Source organism: Taudactylus pleione, unplaced genomic scaffold, assembly GCF_031769625.1.
Source record: "Taudactylus pleione unplaced genomic scaffold, aTauple2 ptg000037l, whole genome shotgun sequence".
Lineage (NCBI taxonomy): Eukaryota > Metazoa > Chordata > Amphibia > Anura > Myobatrachidae > Taudactylus > Taudactylus pleione.
This window is the reverse complement of record NW_028284439.1, coordinates 17,754,958-17,766,022: the sequence shown is the minus strand read 5'-3', so window position 1 is coordinate 17,766,022 and position 11,065 is coordinate 17,754,958. Positions and strand designations below refer to the sequence as shown.

The 11,065-nt window shown below is 44.6% G+C and overlaps 1 protein-coding gene across 5 annotated transcripts in view; it reads left to right on the top strand.

The window, feature by feature from the left end:
* The first annotated feature begins 2,123 nt into the window (after positions 1-2,123).
* TBL1XR1 (TBL1X/Y related 1) overlaps positions 2,124-11,065 on the top strand; it is a 205,127-nt gene continuing 196,185 nt past the window's right edge. Inside the window, exons 1-2 of one of the 5 annotated variants that reach the window (XM_088452418.1) lie at positions 2,124-2,138; positions 2,423-2,502. The gene's annotated coding sequence lies outside the window, so the exon portion shown is untranslated. Of the gene's footprint in view, positions 2,139-2,254; positions 2,503-2,884; positions 2,907-3,188; positions 3,205-11,065 lie in introns of those variants that run through there. The other 4 variants (XM_088452424.1, XM_088452417.1, XM_088452421.1 and 1 more) reach the window with 4 other exon arrangements.

Genomic DNA, 11,065 nt, shown 5'->3' with positions numbered 1-11,065 from the left:
TATGTCACTTTACAGGCTGTGGGGCATATTCAATTACCCGTGAAAAGTCCCATCCTTTTCGCCTGCCGGACTTTCCGCCTACATCGCGTGTTTTAGCAGAAAACACTTTTCGTGCACGTGGCTGCTTTTCGCCATATTCAATTCCAAAGGACGCGAAAATGCGTCCCGGCGAAACTCAAACAGGCGAAAAGTGCTGTCAGATTTGGGGAAATCAGCCTGACACCCCCCAAAAGATGCACTGACATGGGGGATCACTATTGATACCCCCAAATAGCCCTGCTGAAGGTATTTGGGGTGCTTAAATGCTCTCAATAGCTGCTATTTAGCATCTTTGCACAAGTGGTGAATAACAGCATTTAGCAGATTTTTTTTCCCAAAAAAAAGTAGTCCCAGCAAATTTGGGGTACATGAAAATGGGTGCAAGCATTCTTAAAAATCGCTAAAGTGAGGTTTAAAATACGTAAAAAACGCATCTTCAGCAAGCACATGTAATCGAAAAACACCAGGGGGAATACTTGGGGGACCCCCCTGGAGTCTATTTCGCTAGTTTTTCAGTTTGTCCCCCAACCTTGGTCTTTTTCGCCCCCCAAAACAAAAGTACTTTTTTGGGGTGATCTAAAGTATTTTTTAAACTTTTTTTTTTATGCAGTTTACCTTTGGGGGACTGTCCCAAGGCTGCAGGTGTGTTCCAGCAACTTTGCACCCCAAACCCCCAATTCTGCATTTTTTTCACCTGCATTGAGAGGCGAATCCACTGGTTACAAGGCGCAAACTTTTCGCACCGGTGCAAAGTCTTTGGAATTGAATATGGTGATAAGTTTTCACCAAGTGAAATGACGTTATCGGCGGAAACTTTTGGCTGAAAACGCCTTATCACGGCTAATTAAATATGGCCCTAGGAGTCGATTGGTTGGTACTTTGGGGATCATTCAGACCCGCTCGTGAGCGGCAGTACGCTCGCAAGCGGGTCGATTTTCCTCCACTGCGCATGCGCATGATGGAGGGAGCTCCGTCGTGCACATGTGCGAGCGACGGGTTCTCCATCGCTCCGGGTCTCGCACCAAAGGGGGCGTGCTGTCGATGTTGATTGACAGCACGACCCCTTTGGTGGGCGTGCCTACCGTCTCAAGCCGGCCCCACTGACATCGAGTGATTTTGGCTCTGATAGAGCCAAAATCACTCCAGGGCTTGCGGCAGCGAGACCCTACCGCAAGGTCTCCATCGCAAGCCCGATGGTCGCGATGGTCAAGACCATCAACATGGACGCTCACTATAGCTGTGGGTGTTAACCCACAGCTATGCGAGCGTCCATAAGAACGCTCCTAAAAAGGTAGGAGGGCCCTGATTTAGAGTGAGCGCTCTGGTCAGAGCGTTCAGCTCTGAATCAGGCCCATTATCTCTCTCCACTTTCTCTCTCTATGGCTTAGTGAATAGACCCCAATATATCATGTAGATTGATTCTCGGTGCGATATACAGTATATATTGTCCTCCTCCCAGCTCTCATCTCCAAGGACCAGCCTTGCACACAGTACCCATCTGCACAGTAGCAAATATCGGTAATCGGAAATATCATATTAACGTAAAAATATTTTCTTATGTATCATTTCAGATATGGCGAACCCACATCGATTCAGGATATCAATACAAGACCACCGATTGGCCACCCTTACACACCATAGAAGTACTAGCAAAAATAAGTGGGTTTTTAACTGCTAAATTAAAAGGAAAAGTGTGCAGCAAAACTCAACTCAATTCTATCTGCCTCATACAGTGCATTAACACTGGGTCCTTTCTTTTGAAATAGAAATAGTGCTATATTTAACAATATGTCTGTGTGACCAAAAATCTCCTACCTCTCTAACAAAAAATGTCCCCCTCCAATTCTGTAGTATTATTATTATTATTACTATAGACTTGTGCTTAGTTATGACTGTGTCTGTATACACTGCAAATAAACCTTTATTGTAAAACAGGTAAATGGATGGCCCAGAGAACAACAGAAACCACTCTGTATAGTAGGACACAGAAGGCACACCACCAAGCTGGCAGAGGGAGTGAGGTGTCCGGGCTCTCACAGGTGAGCGGTGCAGCCTCACACGGACGATGACTGGGAGGGAGCCGCCGTGTCCCCGCCGCTGTGAGTGTGTTGTGACTCGGCTGCTGCTGCGGTTCCCCGGCTCCTGCTGGCTGGGGATGTGTTGCTGTGTGTAGTGACTGCCGGCCTGGCTCACTTTCGCCCAGCCGGTCACCTCCTGAGTGCTGAGTGTCTAAGCGCCGCTGGCTGCACTGAAACGTTTGGCTCTTTCTCTTAGTAACAGCTTTTTACATTCTGCCTCAATTCCTCTCCAGCCTAATAACTTGCCCCCTCCCCCCATCATCTATCTCCTGGATTTACCCCCTCCTCTCCCCTCTTCTCACCAGGGTAATAACTGCATATCACCAGCCTTCCTAGCTGCCTATCTGCTTGGGGAGGGAGCTGCATATTTTGCAACAAAATCCAGGTAAGTGCCCTTGTTGTGCATGCCCGGGGTAAGATGGGAGGGAGGAGGTGGTGCAGCCACTGGGGAGGGGGAAGAGTTGGGGTCCCTGCATGTTTAGATGCGGCTGGGTGGGGGATGGGCACTGTAAGCCATATACCATAGTGAGATGCTTAGATGCCCTGTGTGCTGACATGTAATGTACGTGCTATTGTGTATGGACATAGCGGGGTGGGGGAGCTGGAGGGAATCCCAGACTGAGGAGCTCACTATCATGGTGGGGGGAGGGGTGGTGCTGCTGAGGAAGCTTAACCGCTTCATTGCTGGAGAGGGCCCAACAGCCCATCCCCCACCCTAGTCTCTCCCGTCACAGTACCCTTCCCCCACTGGTTAACCCTATCCTGGCACAGAACACTTCTGGGTGAGAGGTGAGCTCACTAGGAGATCAGTCTGTCTCTTTGTAACCTACTGTATGTATGAAATCATCTGAATATCTACCGCATGTGTACAGTATTATACTGTGCTTACCATTTATAGCTTAGATGTCTAGCTTAGTGTATATATATATATATATATATATATATATATATATATATATATTTATTGCAACCTGGGAACAAGAGAGGTCTATGTACAGTATGGGAGTGGGGGTGGGGAACTAGCATATGCTCACTGGCTCTCTTGTCTGTTGTATTTGAGTTTGTGTGGTTGCCATAGTTCGCAAAGGTAACTTTCCAGGGTTATTTCATTATACATATTCTGGTGTAAAACTGCTTTTCCTTGTGGGCTATTTGATATTTTTTTCATAGGGTATTTATTACAGCTTTATTTATGTATATAGACACATTGTTTACTTTTAGAAGTATTGTGTTTCCTGAGTGTTGCATAATGATTACATACAGAAACTATGGCACTGGCTGATCTGGATACTTACAGAGGTGATTGGATGTTATTGTAACATTGGTATTTATTATTTTTTTTTATTCATATTTATTTCAATGCCAGAGGTTAAGGGTAGTGTCTTACAAGTGTATTTCATTAGGTATTTATAATTGCTTAAAATGTAAATAATTTCTACGAGTGAAAGTGACATATCAAGCGAGAAGTTTAAAAAACGCAGATGGCTAAATTTTTTATAAGTGTGCAAAGCTCTGAATAAAAATGTTCTCAAATTGAAATACATTATATTTGAACAAACCCTATCAAACGGAGCTTTTTTAGCGCTCTTTTATAAACTGCGAGACTTAAAAGCGCTGTGCTTTACCAGCTGCAATAAAAGCACTGTCCAATTAGACATGAGCACTTCAGAAGCTGAAAGAGCCCATGTGGGACAACGCTAAGAGGGTTCTATGCTCACAGTGACCTGCAATGATGGTCAGTGCTGGTTTCCAATGATGATAACGATCTTTTGTCAAAAGCTGTAATAGAGGATTCTAAAATGACGGCTTTACAATTGTATTATAAGGGCTTTTTGCAAAGACAAATGTCTCTTTGTATCCCCCGCTGCCACCACCAACACAATGTGTTTATTTTAAGGAATAATCAATAATTCAAGGTAATTAGGAAACGTGTGTCTCTCAACCTTTGTTGAATTGATTATTCCATCATGCTCTGTCAGCCTTAGGTTGCCCACTCCATTTATGTATGCAATACCTGTGAAGTAACAAGCACATTTATATTAAAACTCATATCTAAAGACACAGTGGTACCCAACAAAACCCTCCAACTATATCCTTTTGAATAATAAATATAGGGGCTGATTCAGAAGAGGATGCAGCTGGTGATACTTGCGCAGATTCCCGATTATGGGGAATCTGCGCATGCACAGGACCCGTTCCGCACATGTGCACAACAGATCCTGTGAGGTTGGTTGTAGGATCCCCTATGCTTCTGCCTGATTGACAAGCAAAGGCATTTGCGGGGCGGTGCAGGGGTGGGGACGGCCTGCGCTCCTGGAAAGTGCCAAGACTAGGGTCTATGGATGCAGACTTCTTGGCCTCGCAAGCCGGCTAGCCTGCGTAAGCTGAGGCTTACTCAGCTGGCTGGTGCCGCACAACTCGCGACCGATGGCTGCATTGGTGATCCCAGGCTGTGACCTCGGTCCTTGGGCAGCACAGATGGCGTAATGGTTAGCATTACTGCCTCACAGCACTAAGGTCATGGGTTCAATTCCCACCACGACCCTACCTGTGTGGAGTTTGTATATTCTCCCTGTGCTTGCGTGGGTTTCCTCCAGGTGCTCTGGTTTCCTCCCACACTCCAAAAATATACTGGTAGTTTAATTGGCTACCAACACAAATTAATCCTAGTGTATATGTGTGTGATCATGTGATAGGGAATATAGATTGTAAGCTCCACTGGGGCAGGGACTGATGTGAATGGCCAAATATTCTCTGTAAAGCTCTGCGGAATATGTGTGCGCTATATAAATAACTGGTAATAATAAATAATAATACTAAAGCAGGGCCGTAGATAGGGTAGTGCGGCCGGTGCCATCGCACAGGGCACCACAGGTCAGGGGGCGCTGTTTGGACCTGTCAAATTTCTGTTTATTATCATTCTTGCTTGTAGCTTCCTCTTATTTCATCCCCAGCATCTCCTGGCCTATCTCTTCCCTGGCCCTTCCCCATGAAGCCATGGCCCTTTTTTGGGTGCATTGTGTCCCTTTGAAAAATGAGGGGACGCCAATACTCTTTCTGGCACAGGGCACCAAAAAGTCTACTTACGGCTCTGTACTAAAGTACTATATATATATATATATATATATATTGTAGTACAAAAAAAGGATATAGACACAATAGTTGCTTGAAAAAAAGATCAACGCTGGCTGAATCAGTGCCCTAGTTGATAGGCGCAGTGGGCAGGTTCAGAGAACTATAGCAAAAAGGCTACCATGGGAGAGAAGATCATGGTAGGGAAATGGGAAGAGGACCCTGTATATAAGAGCTTGCAAAGTATAGGACAGGGGTACTCAGACGTAGGCGATCCCTCTCCCGCAACCTCCATCCAGTAGCGAAAACTAACACTGTGCACATGCGCAGTGTCAGATTCCCCTGGAGGAGTCTTTCTCCAGTGGGAAAGACACCACCAAAATGCCGGGGAAGTAACTTGCAGGGACATCCGTTATCGGTACTGACAACTGCTGTCCCTGTGAATGTCGACATTCTGCACGGATCGGCAGTGGAGGGTTAGGCTATGAGAGGAGGTTACGCACTAGGGGGAGGGCTAGAGGTTAGGGTTAGACATACCACCGGAAGTGACGCAGAATCCACCAGAACATATCCGGATGTCACTGCTGGAGCCACGTTAACAGGTAAGTCACCATTAGACTACCAGAGATGTTTTGTCAACATTTTAATCATGTTAACATTTAATCAGTGTCAACATGCTGTATAATGTCGATACTACGCTGTAACATTTTTATTTCTCATGGAACATAAATCATTGCGGGGGTGGGCATATCTAACAAGTTTGGGACTAAACAGTTATGCACATTTTTATCAAAAAGTTTGCACAGAGAGGGGCTAATTATCAGTTGTGAGCAAAGCAAAAGGAGTAAGTAAAAACCATGTTGCATAGCATTGGGTGCAAAAATACACTTATTTGTTTTTGCATGCAGTATAAATACTCTCTGCTTTTGCATGTAACCTAGAAATACTGGACAGATTTATTTTTAATCTAAATCTCTCTGCACATTTTGGGGCTGATTCTGAGTCAGACAATCTCTGTGCATGGATGCAAACAGTATGTTTTTGCATAGAGCGCTTACGCACTTTTGCACATATCTGTCCTATTCTGAGTCGTGCAGAGCTCGGCTGGTTCTGTCTTTCTGTGAAATTGTCAACAATGCAAGCGCTTGGAACTGCCCTGTCTTATGGGAGTGTTATGGGAATATTATGGGAGTGACGTGGGCATGTATCAAACGCTCTTTGTGATCCTGTGTCCTGCATACAGGGAAGGTAAGATCAGTAGGCGGCCCAGTTTTGCATTTGCATTAGCCCTACGAATTCTCGCATAAGCGAGTGAATCTGTCTTCTGTAGGTGCCCACAGCTACAGCCATTTTGCATTCCTCTCAATATCGGCCCATTTAAATATGCCCCGTGTAGTGCAAGTTGCTTCCTTGTTTTGCTTTGCCCACAACTCAGAATATGCACCAGAATGCAAGAGGTTTATATTTTGTATAAAGGTATGGGCTGCAACAAGTACGGTACAAATGGAAAACGTGTGTCAAGGAAAACAGTGGTCGTGGTTTGAACTGACTTGCAGCTTTATATAAGTAAGAAAAGCAAACGTGACATATAAAAGGCAACTAATGAGATCCATATTAAGGTGGTATTTATGAAGTGTACCTGACACTATTATGAGGGACACTATTCCGAGAGAGGACTGACAATAAGATTTCCTCTCCAGTTGGCTATTGCAGAAATCTGCTGTGTGACTCTTTCTGGTGTGGGCTTGTGAAACCCAGTGTAACGTAGCTTTATAAATACTGTATTGGGTAACTGTGCAGTCCTTAGAGGATGTATTGCTTCACCAAAGGAAGCCCTTACTTTCTCTTAGTGCCAGCCCTCCTCCACAAAAAAAAAAACAGCACAAGGGAAGAGAGTGGGTAGTTGACATACCACCCTGTGCCAGTCTCTTCCTGTTTTTGCATGTGGTTAAAGTAAAAATACTATTTTAAGCATTGCTATGTGTTTGAATGGCATGATAAACAAGTCTGACTGTTGCTATAGTAAAGAAACACCTAAAAGGAAGGGACAGTCACTTCATACAGGAATAAGATAAGGAATAAGTTCCAATTTGTCTTTCTATAGCTGGGTACACACTGGAGCGATATCGGGCCTATAAATCTTCGGCCGAATCTGAACAACATGTCGGCCGGATTGCTCAGTGTATACGGCCAGTCTGCGCGCTCCCGTAGTCCTTAGCGATATCTGTCGGCCATGCTGCATTCCCAATCGGACGATATCGCATGTGGCGCCGTGCAAGGTAATGAAGGACATAATGAGGGATCGTTCCATCTTTCATTACATCATTCTGATGTGTATCGTAGAGACAATATGTCAGCCCGTCGGCCGCCATATCGGCCGGGTACACCTCATCTAGTAAGTACCCAGCATTTGAATAGTTCTACGTTAAGGGTAAGATTTATCAAACCTTCAAGTTGAGGTGTTGTCGATAGTAACCAGATTCTTGCTATCATTTAGCTAGTTCAGTCTATAAAATGCTAGGTAGAGTTGAATTGTTGCTATGACCAATATACGCTTGTCCTTTTTACAAGGATTGGTAAATCTTCACTTGTATGTATGTTAGTACTAATTTTTAAATAAAAAAATATATTTAATTATCGTTTATATAGTAGTCTAATCTACATTTTTTAACTCCTAACTGTGCCTAGCATAGATTGGTAGCTTATGCTTTGACGGCACAATTTCCTCTGCACGCTTCACTATGAGCTTAGTGCATGTGGCTCTGGGATGAAGGTAATTGCATACACTACAGTACTTAGAGATGAGTAGAGGTAATAGTGACAAGTTGTTCTGATAGCTGGGTCACAGGTACAGTATCATCTGCTACCAGCGTATGGTGAATACAGAACAAAAATAAAAATGATTCTATTATTTGCTAACATCAAAAGACTATGGGGCCTATTCATCATCGGATTAAGTATTGATCTCGCTGCGAGGGATACTTAATATCCAACTTGCAGCGGGGCAAACTTTGCACTGGAGCAATTCATCATTGGTCCGGTGTGAGAACAGCTGCTCCAAATAGCAGCTGTCCCCTCGGTTAGTATTGCAGCTACAGAAGTAGCTGCTTTACTTGCCTCCTCCCCGTCGGCACGGCTACGCATGGGTGACTCCAGGTCACGCATGCTCAAAGTCGTTGGGGAGGTAGTGAGAAGGCGGCGAGGGATCTGCTCGGATCTCTCTTCGCATTCCCTGGTACTCCTTCCCATAGGAAGGAGCAGGGATCTGAGAACAAGCTCCATCTGAAGATGGTGCTTGTTCTCGCAAGCAAACTCTGAAAACTTTCAGTTTTCGGAGTTTGCAGAATATCAGGCGGTCCATTTGGGACCCCTGATGATGAATTGCCCGGTAACTAAAATATGCGGAAACTAGCATTTCCGCATGGTTACCAGGCCATTTATCGATTGTGAATAGGCCCCTATGTATTTTGTTGTGTATTATGAGGTTACATATATAGATGAGTGAAATATCAAAACGTGTTGATTGGAATATTTGCCTCTTTTTGCATTTGTCTGAGAATTCCCTGGTGGAATTTTGCATTCTGTTCACAGACTTGACAGTTGGGGTCCCAGCTCTATTATTAGGGGTATATTTACTAACGTGCCTGTTTTTAGAAGTGGAGTTGTTGCCCATAGCAACCAATCAGATTCTGGCTAGTATCTTCTAGACCAGCTCATCCAGCTGCAGTACTGCTGAGTAAACTAGGAGCAAGTGACCTCTGATACGTGCTCCCACATCAGGTGATTGCCGCAGCTGTGCTTCCCTGTGGTTCCACCCACGGCGGCTACGCTACGGCAGAGCGAGTGACTGCCGCCCAGCCCTGCCGAAAAATCACACAGCAGCCCTGCCTATTCAGTATATTTTGCTCCTCTATTGCACGTACCTCCTTGGAGCCGGTAATTACCAGTGAAATGTGCCTGTGTTTAAATTTTATTTACAAACTACAACAATATCACTGTAATAATTAAATGCATTGCTGTTTTCTATGAAACATTTGTTTGCATTGTCATTAAGTAGCCTTGAATTGTTCGGTTATTAGCCAGATTTTTTTTTCTACAATTTTAGTAACTCTTTAGGAGGTTTTATTTTACTAAAATAGCTCACACCTCAATTAAGGTTGGCGACCACTATTCTAGAAGATGTTACATAAATGATAAGTAGAATCTGAATGGTTGCTATGGGCAACAACTCCTCTTCTAAAAACCCGCACTTTAGTAAATATACCCCTTAAAGTATATGTGTATACATATAAAGTGCAGAATGGTGGCACAGTAGTGGAACTCTAAGGAGCAAATTCAATTAGCCGGGAGAGAGACGAAATTCCATTGCAACGGCGGCAGCGGCACTTCATCTCTGCACCATCTCACCTCAAACTCTCAATTTGTATATGCAATCCTAAGGGGCTGTGAACAAATGACAGCGAATCCTGGGCTACCATAATTGGGGCATATGGCCACACTAAAGGAGCCTACACACTAGGTCATATTTTACACCATTCGCCCGATTTCTACTCATCGGAACGACAAATTGTGTAAAATATGTCCAAATCGTGAGTGTCCACTCACGATGCCGATGTGTGTACCCGCTGGTCGTACATCACATCTTCAGATCTTGCATATTGCAGGCAAGATTTGCCAATCTCATACACGATTTTGTGCAGTAGATAGAGTTTGTGCACGATAGATCTTAAGTCAGATTGGACACCATATCGTGTCCTGGAGAGCCTGGGAGCTGCTGGGGAGAGTTCAAGGGAAATACCTAACGATATCGCATCGTGAGCACATCGATAGTGTGTAGGCACCTTTTACTTGCGCCGCATGCTGACTCATGACATAATGAATTGATCCCTAAGATTGTATCACATGACTTTGGCACTTCTGCTACTGTTCCACTGCATAACATTATTCACAGGGACTTTCTAATCTCTAGTTATATACCAGTGCAGTGAATGCTGTGTACAAATATTTAAATATATTTTCTTCCCAACAGAAAAAAATCTCAGTAAATTAGCCATTGCAACATTATGTTCTTAACTAGCTACTGTAGATTGAAGGCTCTTTCCTAGTCAGCCATACCTGCCTTGTGATGCTGGGGTGATTTAAAGGTAAAGATTGCTACTGCTGTCATTGGGATTCAGCAGTAAATGCAAGTTCACTGCTGATCGCAGATTCACGATTATCGGTAATCTGCACGTACGCAGGACCAATTCTGCGAGTGTGCAGAATGGGTCCTGCGTAGTCACATGCGAACCTTTAAATGCCTCTGTCTGATTGACAAGTAGAGGCATTTAAGGGGCGATGCGCAGGCGCATTCGGTCACGTGTACGCCCCGTTTTCTGGGAGTGGCTAGCTCAGGATCTGCGTTTATCAACACAGTGTCCTGGGCTCGCAAGCCGGCCAGCCTGAGTAAGCTGAGGAAGCCTGAGCTCATCTGGCCAGAGGCCCGACGCCGTCCACCATCGCGAACACAGATAGTCGCGATGGTAATCCCAGCCTGTGACCTGCGTCACAGTGCTGGGATCGCATATGCAGCAGGGAGTGTCATACACCTCCTGCTGAATTTGCATTATTGCAAGGATCACAATTCATTGTTGTCACGTTGCGTGCACTCAAAAACATATGTATATTTGTCAATATGCAGAGTTACATGCATCTATGTGGCTAGAGCACCTCTTTCTGCGCGCTTAGATTCATACCCATCATCAGAATCAGGGCACATTTGCATCACCCCTGTCCTTGATTCAAAAGATGAAAACAGGCAAAATTTTGTATAGACCCTGTTGACACACCCTCTGTGACTCTGCCTAAATCAGAGCACCCAGTTACCAACCAGTTAC